Consider the following 14339-nt stretch of genomic DNA (forward strand, 5'->3'; position numbering starts at 1 on the left):
AATAACTCCTCATTTTCCCCTCCCCTGACTCCTTGCAACCATTAATCTATGTTTTCTCTCTATGGATTTGCCTATTCTGGATGTTTCAATAATTGGAATCATATATAAACTTTTGTGTCTAGTTAGCTCATTCTTGAATCCTTAGCACCATGACAGTACTGGAATAAAGTAGGTGCTCAATAAATATCTGCTGAATCAATAGAGAAGTACTACAGGAACAAGGAAGAATGAAGGGTCTAGAAAAGAATTACAGAATTTTAGAGATAGAAGGAACTTTAAATGTCATCTAGTCCAAACATCTAACTTTCTAAATGAGAAAATCAAGGTCCAGAGAAGTCAATTGACTTACTCAAGGTCAATCAACCACTTAGTGGCAGAACAGAGAATAAAAATCAAGAAAATTTGACTCACAACTTAGGGGTTTTTCTACAATGACTCCACACAATGAAATTCCCCTTTGCATTCATTCCATCTAATATAATTCACTACCAGCACCTTCCTAGTTGTTGGGGCTTGCTTGCTTATTTCTAAATATGGTAGTATCTCTTTTTGGTGTTCTAGTATAAGCTGGTTTCAGAAAGGCAAAAAAGATCTAAATAATTGTTTTAAATAGCCAGGCTCCTTTCAACCTCTAATTATTCTGTTGCTACTGTTGTTTTCCCTTTGAGCAGATGTTTTGTGGAGGTCTCCTAGTCAAGCACAAACTCTGCTTAATTTTGAAAGCTCACAAGCTGACAGCCCCAGGAGGTATGACTCTACAGATCATGTACACTCAGAGAATTACTCTGATTTTTTTTATCACTTTGTTCTAAAAACCTAAGAGAGATTTCATAACTGTGGGTTTTAAGAACAGAACTCTAACTTTCAAATGTCTTTGACATGTATTTGCTTGCATATTGGATCCACAAACATCTGAAACTTCACAGCGCATCAATACCATTCATTCTTATGCTTCATATGTCTACTCTATAACAAGAATTATGATCTTCCTGAGAAAGAGGCAAAATTTCTGTGTTTTCTCAAAAAAGACACCCTGGGCTTACCTCTTGACCTACATCACAATTGCCCTATTTAAAATGGTGACAAAATTACTATTTTACCCTTTTATGTGTTAATCCAAGATTCAGATAAAGATTAATCAGCTGTTATTTAGTTTCCGAAGGCCTATGCCAGCTTTTTTTTTGGTGTGTGTGGGGGGGATAGTGGCATTCTGAGTGACACAAAAAAACAGTTTCATTACATTTGCCCAAAGACAATAATAGTTGATTTCCTAATGCTCTCCACCAATCTTTCCCAACCTTCCAAAACCACTTTTTTAAAACAAGAAAATCTTTTTTCTATCAAATGAATAGTATCCAACAGCTGGATTCTAAAATTCAACTAGATGACCTTCCTTACATGTGTATGATATGAAGGTTGGCTTTACTTAAAGGAAGTACAATACATGTCAACATAAAAGGGCTCACATCATAGAGCTGGAAGGGGGAGGAGACATCCTCTGCAACTAATCCAATCCCTTCATTTTAAAGAAAAGTCAATTCAGTGGAGGAAGGATAGTCTTTTTAGCAAATAGTGCTGGAACAACAGGACATCCATAGACCAAAAAAAAAAAAAAAGAAAAACCAAAAAAACACAAAACCCCAAAACCCCCAACCTAAATCTGACACCACATACAAATATTAGTTCAAAATGGATCATAGATTTAAATGTAAAATAAAAAGCTACAAAAAAAGAGGAAAGTGAAGTCTAGTAAGGGGATTTGGCTTGCCAAAGGTCACCCTGTTATAGAGGTTTCACAGAGTTTATTCCCATGAAGTATTATTCTCCATTTTAACAAATCCCATTTGGTCCTGTTAATTCTCTATTCCATACTCAGAGTAAATGGTTTCCACTATATTAACTGAGTATTTATTCATGCTCTTTTGGTTTTTTTTTAATGTCTTCTTCACGCTACTTCAATTATTCATTCTATTCAACATTTACTGGGCGACTACCGTGTGCTAATCTTCGTGTAGGCTTACAAAGATGTAAAATACTATTCCCAGCTCCAGAGATTTATGGCCCAGTGGGGGAGAAATTAGATCATTATCTTAATTAGATTAAAACTCCTTTTTGGGGAAAGAACCGTACTTTTTTTTTCCGTTTTCACCAGCCAAGTACATAATGTACTGAACATCAAGTCTAACGCTCTGCACAATTGAACACATTTTGGTTATTGGCTAATCTTGAGTTTCAAGACGCTCTCTCCCCTGCACTGTTTGGGGAACTAAAGTCCACAAGATTAAACGGCAAATCCTGGATGAAGGGAAAGAGGAGCCGAGGTCATCCCGTGGGGACTCACACCCCCCTCGCTCACCTCTTGGTCTGCGCCAGCCATTGATTTTGGCAGAATACCTCAATGGAGGGAGAAAACCTGATCTGGCTGGAAGATAGACTCCCCCCAAAGCTCCCCATCCGACTCGTTGCAACACGCAGATGTCGGCCTGACCAGGTGCTTGGCGGCCGATTACCCGCTGCTGCATCCTCATCAGGACCGATTTCTTCCTTTCCACCAGCATCTCGCTTTAAAAGCTACCTTGATAGTGGGAATGTGAGCGTTCCCTGTACAGTTCTCTCCATCCTCCACCCCACTTCTCCCACTCCCAGTAAATGTGAATTTTGGGGGGGGGGGGGCGGGGGGTAATGCTACCTAGGGGCTCCCCTTTGTCCTTCCCCTCAGCCCCTGCCTTCCCGCTACTCCTCAGTATACTCCCGGCCTCAGAGAAATACGTTCAAATCAAACTTAAAGCCTCAAGTAAAAAAATAAACGAAAAGGGAAAATAAGTAACCTAAGGGAACTAACAACACTCAAACGCCGTTTTTCTTCGTATTCCTCGCGCCTGGGCAAGCCCTCACCTCAGCGAGTCGACGCCTCGCAGTGCGGGGAGCTCAACGGCCTCTTGCGGCTCAAACTCACCTCTCGGGCTTATGAATAATCAACGAGGCCTTCCTGGGCGGTGCGAGACGCTCTCATGAATAATTCATTACTTCTCCCGCTCGCCTGGGCGGCTCGCCTCTCTCGGTCTCATGAATATGCAAAAGAGGGCGGGCTGCTAACACGCCCCCAGCAAGCCCCGCCCTCCACGCCTGCCCTTCCTGCTCCCGCCGGGCTGTGGTTCCCAGTCCACCTGCCCTGAGGCAGCCCGCGGCGCCTTGTCTCCGAGGGCTCGCCCGGCGCTCGCGGACGTGAGAGACCCTGGCCCAGTTCGAGGCGCCACACACCCTGATGGGGCCTTCGGCTCGGGGCCGCTACTCCTGGGCAACCCTTCCGTCGAGGACAGCCTGCTGCCGGCCTTCCTGAGGAGACGCCTGCCCGTCGAGGTGAGGGGGCCGCGGGGAGGGCCTCGCGGGCCGGGCGGGGCTTGGGGGAGAGCCTGCGGGACCGTGGGGTTAGTGCGAGCCGAGGCGCCGGCCGGGGCGGCCCGGAGAGGCCTGGGGCCCGCGCGGGGCGGCGTGCGGGAGGGGAGGCTGGAGCCTGGAGGGAGCGGGTCCACGCGGAAGGGCGGCAGAGGCCCAGGGGACAGAGGTTTCGCGTCGGAGGGCGTCTCCACTTCGTCCCCGTGTGGACCTCACTTTGCGTTTTTTTAAATATTCATTAGTAATTATGGAAATAAAACACGAATATGTGGTCCTCTTACACTTTCCCCTAACTTCAGCCCTTCCGCCACCGTAACCCCGCGAGCAGTTGGGTGTGGGTCTCCTCAGGTCCCTTTCCCACGGGTTCAGCTGCACAGTTAGTATCTTGTGGCGCTTCTCACTTGAACCTCTGCAGTGCGGTTTCCTGAGAGCGTGGATGAAGCAGCGGGCCACTTGAAACCTCTTTTTACTTTGTTTCCACAGTAAAGGGGAAAAAAAAAAAAAAAAGATTCAAGTTGGTAAAAACATGAGTTTATAACCTAACGATTCAAACTAAACGTTGGGCAGTAAATTCCTTTAGTGCAGGTTTTCTCAATCTCAGCAGTAGTACGCTCCCTCCTCAAATCGTTTGATAACCCAGAATGTCTCCAGACGTTGTCAAATGCACCCTGGTTGACTCGAACAACTGGGGGTTTAGGGATGCTGACAGCCCGCAGTGTCGAAAATCTGCGTGTAAATTTATAGCCGGCCCTCCTTGTCTGAGGTTCCTCATCGGAGATTTAAACCAGCTGTGGATCGTGTAGCATCACTGAAGTATTCATTGAAACCAATCCATGTGTAGGTGGACCCACGCAGTTAAACCCACGTTGTTCAGGTGTCAGCTGTACTGCTTTAATTGTATACTTTCTAGAAGTAACTGCTCTTTAAACCTACCACGCAGATGGTCTCTGCTCCAGCCCTTTCCAGCTTTGGCATTTTCCTGCTTTCCTCTATCTAGCCGGACCACTAGCACCTCTGTGCTGGCTGTGCTCGTTCTCTGCCTTCTGGTCTCAGTCAGCTAACCACCACCATCTCCAAAGAGCCTTCCCCATGCTGAGGTCCACCCCCCATCCGCCCCCCCCCCCCCAGTTATTCTCTCTCATTATCTTGCTAGAACTAATCACAATCTGGATATCATGTATTGGTTAACCTGTTTCTCTTCACCACCTAGAATGCAAGTAACCTTCATTAGAGGCCTGATCTCTTCAGGTTACCCCAGGATCCCCAGTGCCCAACACAGTGGCTAGCACACAGTAATCACTCAATAAACTTGGTGAACTGAAAGAAAATTACCATCTCTTCCTCCCAAGAGCTTCTGTAGAGTTTCTCCTACTCCTTTCGATCCACCTTCCCTTCTGGGCTCCTTTGTAATCTTTGTTGAGAACTTAAATGGGTGAGTGAACACCTAGGAGCCGTGGGTGAAGCATTCACTTTTCCCACTGACTTATCTACTCTTTGAGGGCAGAAACTGTTCTCTATTATGTTCACTGAAGGTATTCATATTGTTGAATGAACTAATCGATGACTTAAGGAACAATATTAGATAATTAAAAATTGATCGTACTACAGGGGGCTTTAGAAATTATCAAAGAACTTTACAGGTGAGAGTTTAGGTAATTTCCTCAAGGTCCCCAAGCTTGTTGAAAGACCAAGTCACAGGTATACCCCATGGTGTCACACCTCTCATTTCAAGGCTCTTTCTTATCTCCAGCCAGTCTAGTTTCTGATTAGTTTTCTGTGAACCTCACTTACAGCTCAAACACAAAAATCCCAAGCCCAAGACTTTCTTCTTGTCAACTAAAAGCTTTTGAGCTTGTACTCTTCATCTTTTGATTAAATCCAGCCCTGGGGATAATGGCCTAATAAACTCAAAAGTGCTGTATGGTATTCAAACAATTTTCCATCTTTTATGCCTTTCCGTGCCAAGAGATTGGAAATTGTCCCTGTCAAAGCAAAGTATCTTGTTTGTTTTGGAAGGAAAAAACTGAACATTGCAGTAGAAGGTGATCATTATTTAGAAATTTCCAAATAACCAGTTGTTAAAGTTTTGCCAAATCCTGTATGCAGTAGTAAAATAACATGTGAAACAGATGAAAATGGTGGGGGGAGGGGGATCTTTTTTGAGATGACTTTTCATTGCCTAAAGTTAACCTTTCTCTCTTTAGACACGTGTGTTTCCTTATACTCTGTGTACCTGAAACAGTTGTCACTCATTAGTCTCTAGTTAGACTCTCAGTTTTTGAGAACTAAAGACCATTCAGGGTTCCTTTGCCGAGACCAGCTCGGCGACTCGACGCGAGTGATGGGTGCCGCAAGCTTGAAGAAGACACAGACACAGACTGAAGAGAAAAGTGGGACCGGGGGGCTCAAGACCTCTCGGATCAAGAGCCCCGCTGACTCATCCCAGGTTGCTTTTATTGAGTTCGTGGGCTAACATTCTCAGGTTACACTCATAAACAATCAAAGGCCTCACATGACTGAGGCAATTATCTTTGTTTACTTCCTGGGTCCGAGTTGAGCAGGTGTGGATTTGAGCTGGGGGTGGAGAGCAAAACAGCTCTGGGGGCAGGAGACCTCTCTCAGATATTGGGGGTCTGTGCCCCACCCCTGTTGGCCCCTCTGCGACTGTGCCTGTCTTAGGTTGTTCCTCCTCTGAGGAATCTTACCCGTCTTTGGCTAACCAGTCATCCTCCAGGGCCAAACAGGGTGATATAAGGAAGGCTCTATGCACCACCCCTGTTGGCCCCTCTACGGCTGTGCCTGTCTTAGGTTGTTCCTCCTCTGAGGAATCTTACCCGTCTTTGGCTAACCAGCCGTCCTTCAGGGCCAAACAGGGTGATATTAGTCTCCACGCCCCGCACCCTCAGTTCCTCCACTGCTCAAGCAGGACATTCTGAATCCCATCGCTCGGCCCACATACTTTAACATTTTCAAGGTTTCAGAAAGGTTCCCGAATGTCTTCCCACATTCCTTCTTTCCTCTTCTTGATCATATTATATAGCTAGTACTTGATTAATAGAGTCTTGTGGAGGCAGGCTCTCAGCTTTTGGAATCTTGCAGTTCTTCAGAGGTGTGTGCCAGCACACTGCATCACAAGAAGTAGAGATACCTTTTGTCTGACTGTCTGAAACTTACCCCCAGTGAATTCAGTTTAACCCTGGAAATCTTTTCCAAAAGATGGTTTACTTGAGGATTATCAAAATAGACATATTTAATATAAAATATATTCTCTGAAAGACATCTCTAAATCTTTCTCCCTCTTCAGTGCACATAATCATGATACCAAATACAGAGAAAAGAGATTGAGGTGGGGGGAGCAACTACTCTTAGCCTCATCATAACTTCTAGTCATCATAAAGCTGACACCACCATATTTATTCATTCATCAAACATTTTGCTCCTACCATTTATAAAGCACTCTGCTTGGCCTTGTGGGAACCAGAGAGATAATGACTTGGTCCCTGAGCTGTGGAAGTTTACAGTTTAGTAAGAGAGAGAGACCTGTAAACACATTACTCACATAGAAAATAGTTTGCAAATATTAATGGAGGTATAAATTATATGAGAGAGTGTAGAGAAGGAAGCTATGCCTTCTGAATGGGGAATCAAGACAGCTTCACAAAGGAGGTGGCATTTTAGGAGGAGAATGTGTATATATAATTTCCTTTGCACATTTTTTGGCAGTGGTTTAGGACATTTCAAACCAATAAAAACAGACATTTTGCCCACCACTTTAGAACTAGGAAAGAAAAGGAGATGTGAGATCCTTTCTTTCCACTCCTGTCAGCAACAAGCTTCTGAAAGCTAAATGTTGCCTTTGCAATCCCAGATGCCTCACTCATGGTTAAGAGGAGAGCACCAGCTGCATTATTTTGAGCCCTCTCATTTCTGCGTTAGGCTGTTATTTTATCCTCATCTCCATTGGGGCATATAGTAGCCATGTGATTTTTTTTTTTTTTTTTTGGATCAGCGGTGTTTATAAAAGTGTTTGTGAATGTGATTCTGAAATCCTAGAATTTTAAGTATCACTGAGAAGGAAAGAGGCAAATGATTGAGGTTTTTAATCAAGCCTCTGTGTGTAAACTGGCTATACTGCCTTAGTTAGGGTATTTTTTAGAGAGAAAGGCAAAGATAAAGAATTGCCAACTTGGCTTTAGCTTCTGAACTTGATCAATTCTTTGGCAACCAAAGAGAAGCCAGTCAATAAGAAATAAGCCCCGACTATAAGGTCTAAGCATATGCTCCTGCTGCTTCTGCCCGCACACTATCAACCTAGGAAACATAATTCCATGTGTAGGTAGCAATTTATTATGGTGTTCATGCCCACGCAAGAGTTGCATATCAATTGCTGCATCGTTTGAATTGATTTTTTCTGACTGGCAGAAGAACCTCCATGTGGGTTGTGTGTTTCTGGGGAAAGCCTAAGGTTTAATGAATTGGAAGAGGAAATGACAGGGGCTGTAAGTGATAGGCTGCTGCCTGCTTGAGTGCCCTAAGAAATGATGTCAAGGAAGGTATTGAATGCTCAAGCATTATAGAAATGTTCTATTTGGCTACTTAGTTCTGTTTTCTGCTGACTATGAAGTTTTGTTGACATGTAAAATGATGTTATTCCTCTTAATGTTTATCATTTAATAGAAATTAATGAAATTAAATAGAAATTTGAATGAAATAGATTTTAAACTGCCTTTCTGTGATTGCAACTTGGTACATCTGTACAGAGATCTGAGCTGAGGTGATGTTCAAAATTTGCCACACTACTGACAGCCCATATGTATATATTTTTTTTAACAGACAATAAACTGCATATATTTAGAGTGTACAATTTGGTATCCCAATCTCCCAGTTCATTGCCCCCAACCCTTCCTGCTTTCCCCACTTGGTGTCCATATGCTTGTTCTCTACATCTGTGCCTCTATTTCTGCCTTGCAAACGGGTTGATTTGTACCATTTTTCTGTAGTCCGCATATATGTGTTAATATACGGTATTTGTTTTTCTCTTTCTGACTCACTTCACTCTGTATGACAGTCTCTAGGTCCATCTATGTTTCTACAAATGTCCCAGTTTCATTGCTTTTTACGGCTGAGTAATATTCCACTGCATATATGTACCACATCTTCTTTATCCATTCATCTGTTGATGGACATGTAGGTTGCTTCCATGTCCTGGCTATTGTAAATAGTGCTGCAGTGAACATTGGAGTGCACGTGTCTTTTTGAATTATGGTGTTCTCTGGTTATATGCCCAGCAGTGGGATTGCTGGGTCATATGGTAACTCTATTTTTAGTTTTGCAAGGAACCGCCATACTGTTCTCCATAGTGGCTGTATCAATTTACATTCCCACCAACAGTGCAAGAGGGTTCCCTTTTCTCCACACCCTCTCCAGCATTTACTGTTTGTAGATTTTCTGATGATGCCCATTCTAACCAGTGTTAGGTGATACCTCATTGTAGTTTTGATTTGCATTTCTCTAATAATTAGTGATGTTGAGCAGCTTTTCATGTGCCTTTTGGCCATCTGTATGTCTTCTTTGGAGAAATGCCTATTTAGATCTTCTGTCCATTTTTTTGATTGGATTGTTTGTTTTTTTTGATATTGAGCTGAATGAACTGTTTATCTATTTTGGAGATTAATCCTTTGTTGATTCATTTGCAAATATTTTCTCCCCTTCTGAGGGTTGTCTTTTTGTCTTGCTTATAGTTTCCTTTGCTGTGTAGAAGCTTTGAAATTTTATTAGGTCCCACTTATTTATTTTTGTTTTCATTTCCATTACTCTAGGGGGTGGATCAAAAAAGATCTTGCTGTGATTTATGTCAAAGAGTGTTCTTCCTATGTTTTCCTCTAGGAGTTTTATAGTGTCTGGCCTTACATTTAGGTCTTTAATCCATTTGGAGTTTATTTTTGTGTATGGTGTTAAGGAGTGTTCTAATTTCATTCTTTTACATGTAGCTGTCCAGTTTTCCCAGCACCACTTATTGAAGAGGCTACCTTTTCTCCACTGTATATCCTTGGCTCCTTTGTCATAGATTAGTTGGCCATCGTTTATCTCTGGGCTTTCTATCCTGTTCCATTGATCTATATTTCTGTTTTTGTGCCAGTACCATACTATCTTGATCACTGTAGCCTTGTAGTATAGCCTGAAGTCAGGAAGCCTGATTCTACCAACTCCGTCCTTCCTTCTCAAGATTGCTTTGGCTATTCGGGGTCTTTTGCATTTCCATACAAATCGTAAAATTTCTTGTTCTAGTTCTGTGAAAAATGCCATTGGTAATTTGATCAGGATTGCATTGAATCTGTAAATTGCTTTGGGTAGTATAGTCATTTTCACAATGTTGATTCTTCCAATCCAAGAACATGGTATGTCCCTCCATCTATTTGTGTCGTCTTTGATTTCTTTCATTAGTGTCTGATAGTTTTCTGAGTACAGGTCTTTTACCTCCTTGGTTAGGTTTATTCCTAGGTATTTGATTCTTTTTGTTGCAATGGTGAATGGGATTGTTTCCTTAATTTCTCTTTCTGGTCTTTCACTGTTAGTGTATAGAAATGCAAGAGATTTCTGTGTGTTAATTTTGTATCCTGGAACTTGACCGAATTCATTGATTAGCTCAAGTAATTTTCTGGTGTGACAGCCCATGTTTTGAGGCCCTTTACTTTCTACACATTTTGATGCTTGGAAAATGACAGTTACCAAAAATGGTTTAGAACTCCTATGAGAACATAATCCAACCTCAGCCCCATGAGGGGCTTTTTCCCTCTTTCCTTTAGTTTATACTAACCTAATGATAAATGTGTAAGTACTAACAACCTCTGACTGAGAAGATCCCTAATTTAAGATTCAGAATACTTATGATCTTAGCATGAACTGAATACAGTAAGACAAGACATCTGAGGCAGGCCTTTCTCACATCTCTCCTCATTAAACAAACAAAAAGCAATTCCTTCCTGCCAAGAGAAATGTTAAACAACTGGAAAGTAAGACATTACACAGAAATTACCAATATAGCTTTAAAAATGAAAGGGAGAAAGAATTGCAAAAAAGCATCATTTAGAGATTTGCTATAACTTACACTTAGGAAAGCTATACCAGAAAGCCAGTTTTCTGTGAAAGTCATATTCTCAAATGTGCCAGGGGCTATGTTAACCTTGGTCACATCAGTGCATAGCACTGAGAGATTTACTGTAGTTAGAGGCATTGAGAGAATTCAGAGTTTGACCTCATCAATAACCTGTGGATATCCCCCCCCACAACCTTTATTTGTTGCAAAGTAACTAGACATAGGACTTACTCAATAAACATATGTTATTGGAAGAATTCCAAATAGCCAAGTGATTAACTGAGATATGTTCAAATTATGTATAATGGACTGATCTTTGAAAAGATGCATTGAAACTTCCTATTTATGTTGATCATATTATTTTTCCATTTATTTAATTTGAAACCATTATCTGTGTGTTAACTTTTTATTCAAGTATAGTGCATACAGAAAACCATCCTCTTTTTTTAATTTTTATTTTTTTATTTTTGGCACACGGGCTTAGTTGTTCCGCGGCATGTGGGATCTTCCTGGAGCTGGGATCAAACCCGTGACCTCTGCATTGGCAGGCGGATTCTTAACCACTGCGCCACCTAGGAAGCCCAACCATCCTCTTTTTATTGAGGTATAGTTGATTTACAACATTATATTAGTTTCAGGTATATATGACATAGTGATTCAAATTTTTAGATTGTACTCCGTTAAGTTATTATAAAATATTGGCTATATTCCCTGTGCTGTACAATATGTCCTTGTAGTTTATTTTGTATATAGTAGTTTGTACCTCTTAATCCCCTACCCTATGTTGCCCTCCCCTCCTTCCCTCTCCCACCTGGTAAGCACTAGTTCTCTATATCTGTGAGTCTTTTTCTATTTTGTTATATTCATTTGTTTGTTTTATTTCTTAGATTCCACATATGAGTGCTAACATGTATTTGTCTTTCTCTGACCTAGTTCACTAAGCATAATACTCTTCAGGTGCATCCATGTTACTACAGAGGGCAAAATTTTATTCGTTTTTATGCTGAGTAGTATTCCAGTAGTACTGTGTGTGTGTGTATCACATGTTCTTTATCCATTCCTTTGCTGATGGACACTTAGGTTGTTGCTTCCATGTCTTGGCTATTGTAAATAATGCTGCCATGAGTATTGGGGTGCATATATCTTTTTGAATTAGTGTTTTCATTTTCTTCAGATACCTACCCAGGAGTGGAATTGCTACATCACATGACAGTTCTAGTTTTTCAGGCAACCTCTACACTGTTTTCTATAGTGGCTGCACCAATTTACATTTCCACCAAGAGTGTACGAGGGTCGCCTTCTCTCCATATCCTTGCCAACATCTGTTATCTGTGTTTTTTTTGGATGATAGACTTTCTGACAAGTGTGAGGCAGTATCTCATTGTGGCTTTGATTTGCATTTCTCTGATTAGTGATGTTGAGCATGTTTTCATGTGCCTATTGGTCATCTGTATGTCTTGTTTGGTAAAATGTCTATTCAAGTCTTCTGCTCATGTTTTAATCAGGTTTTTTTAATTGCATTGTGTGAGCTGTTTATATATTTTGGATATTAACCTATTGGTCGTGTCATTTGTAAATATTTTCTCCTATTCAGTAGGTTGTCTTTTGTCTTTAGTTTCCTTTGCTGAGCAAAAGCTTTTAAGCTTAATTAAGTCCCATTTGCTTATTTTTGCTTTTGTTTCCTTTGCCTTAGGAAACAGATAAATAGTGCTACGATTTATGTCAAAGAATGTTCTGCCTATGTTTGCTTCTAGGAGTTTTATGATTTCGGATCTTATATTTAGGTCTTTAATCCATTTCGAGTTTATTTTCCTGTATGGTGTGAGAAAATGTTCTAATTTCATTCTTTTACATGTAGCTGTCCCGTTTTCCCAGCACCACTTATTGAAGAGACTGTTTTTTCCTCATTGCATGTTCTCACTTCCTTTGTCATAGATTAATTGACCATAAGTGTGTGAGTTTATTTCTGGGCTCTATTCTGTTCCATTGATCTATCTGTTTGTTTTTGTCCTAGCACCATACTGTTTTGATTACTGTAGCTTTGTAGTATAGTCTGAAGTCAGGGACCATGATGTCTCCAGCTCTGTTCTTCTTTCTCAAGATTGCTTTAGCTATTCAGGATCTTTGTGTTTCCATACAAATTTTAGAATTATTTGTTCTAGTTCTGTGAAAAACGCCATTGGTATTTTGATAGGGATTGCACTGAATCTGTAGATTGCCTTGGATAGTATGGTCATTTTAACAATATTAATTCTTCCATTCCATCAACATATCTTTCCATCTGTGTCATCTTCAATTTCTTTCATCAGTGTCTTATAATCTTCCAAGTACAGGTCTTTTACCTCCTTAGTTATATTTATTCCTAGGTATTCTATTCTTTTTAATGTGATGGCAAATGGGGTCATTTTCTTAATTTCTTTTTCTGATCATTCATTGTTAGCATATAGTAATGCAACAGATTTCTGTATATTAATTTTGTATCCTATAACTTTACCAATTTCACTGATGAACTCTTGTAGTTTTTTGCTGGTGTCTTTAGGATTTTCTATGTATAGTATCATGTCATCTGCAAACAGTGACAGTTTTACTTCTTACTTTCCAGTTCAGATTCATTTTGTTTCTTGTCTAGTCATGTGGCTAGGACTTCCAATACTGTGTTGAATAAAAGTGGCAAAAATGGGCATTCTTGTCTTGTTCCTGATCTTAGAGGAAATGCTTTCAGCTTTTCACCACTGAGTATGATCTTAGCTGTGGGCTTATCATATACGGCCTTTATTATGTTGAGGTATGTTCCCTCTATACCCACTTTGTGCAGAGTGTTTATTAAATGGATGTTGAATTTTGTCAAAGCTTTTTCTGTATCTATTTAGATGATCATACGGTTTTTATTCTTCAACTTGTTAATGTGTTGTATCACATTGATTGATTTGTGGATATTGCATCCCTGGTCTCAGTCCCACTTGATCATGGTATGTGATCCTATCAGTGTGTTGTTGAATTTGGTTTACTCATATTTTGTTGGGGAGTTTTGCTTCTGTGTTCATCAGTGATATTGCCTGTAGTTTTCTTTTTGTGTGATATCTTTGGTTCTGGTATCAGAGGGATGCTGGCCTTGTAGAATGAGTTTGGAAGCGTTCCTTCCTCTGAAATTTTTTTAAAGCTCTTTATTGGAATATATTTGCTTTATACTCTTGTACAGTTTTTGAGGTACATCAGAGTGAATCAGCTGTATTTATACATATATCCCCATATCCCCTCCCTCCCGCAACTCCCTCCTCCCCTCCCTGTCCTGGCCCTCTAAGGCATCACCCATCATCAAGTTGATCTCCTTTTGTTATACAGCAACTTTCCACTAGCTATCTGTTTTACAGTTGGTAGTGTAAATATGTCTACGCTGCTTTCTCACTTCGTCCCAGCTTCCCAATCACCCCCCACCCCCACCCCAGCCCCGTGTCCTCAAGTCCATTCTATACATCAGTATCTCCACTCTTGCCCTGTCACTGGGTTCATCAGTACCATTTCTTCAGATTCCATATACCTGTGTTAGTATATGGTATTTGTTTTTCTCTTTCTGGCTTACTTCATTCTGTATGACAGTCTCTAGGTCTATCCACCTCAATTTCATTCCTTTTTATGGCTGAGTAATATTCCATTGTATATATGTGCCACATCTTCTTTATCCATTCATCTGTTGATGGGCATTTAGGTTGCTTCCATGTCCTGGCTATTGTAAATAGTGCTACAGTGAACATTATGGTACATGTTCTTTTTGGATTATGGTTTTCTCTGGGTATATGCCCAGTAGTGGGATTACTGGGTCATATGGTAGTTCCATTTTTAGTTTTTT

General features: G+C 40.9%; 1 protein-coding gene across 1 annotated transcript in view; it reads right to left on the minus strand.

Moving 5' to 3' along the window:
• Positions 1 to 3005, minus strand: part of HORMAD2 (HORMA domain containing 2) — a 71911-nt gene extending 68906 nt beyond the window's left edge. The window contains exon 1 of the mRNA XM_057744084.1: positions 2896 to 3005. The gene's annotated coding sequence lies outside the window, so the exon portion shown is untranslated. The remainder of the gene's footprint in view (positions 1 to 2895) is intronic.
• Positions 3006 to 14339: the final 11334 nt, after the last annotated feature.

Source organism: Hippopotamus amphibius, chromosome 8 (genome assembly GCF_030028045.1).
Source record: "Hippopotamus amphibius kiboko isolate mHipAmp2 chromosome 8, mHipAmp2.hap2, whole genome shotgun sequence".
NCBI classification, from domain to species: Eukaryota; Metazoa; Chordata; class Mammalia; order Artiodactyla; family Hippopotamidae; genus Hippopotamus; species Hippopotamus amphibius.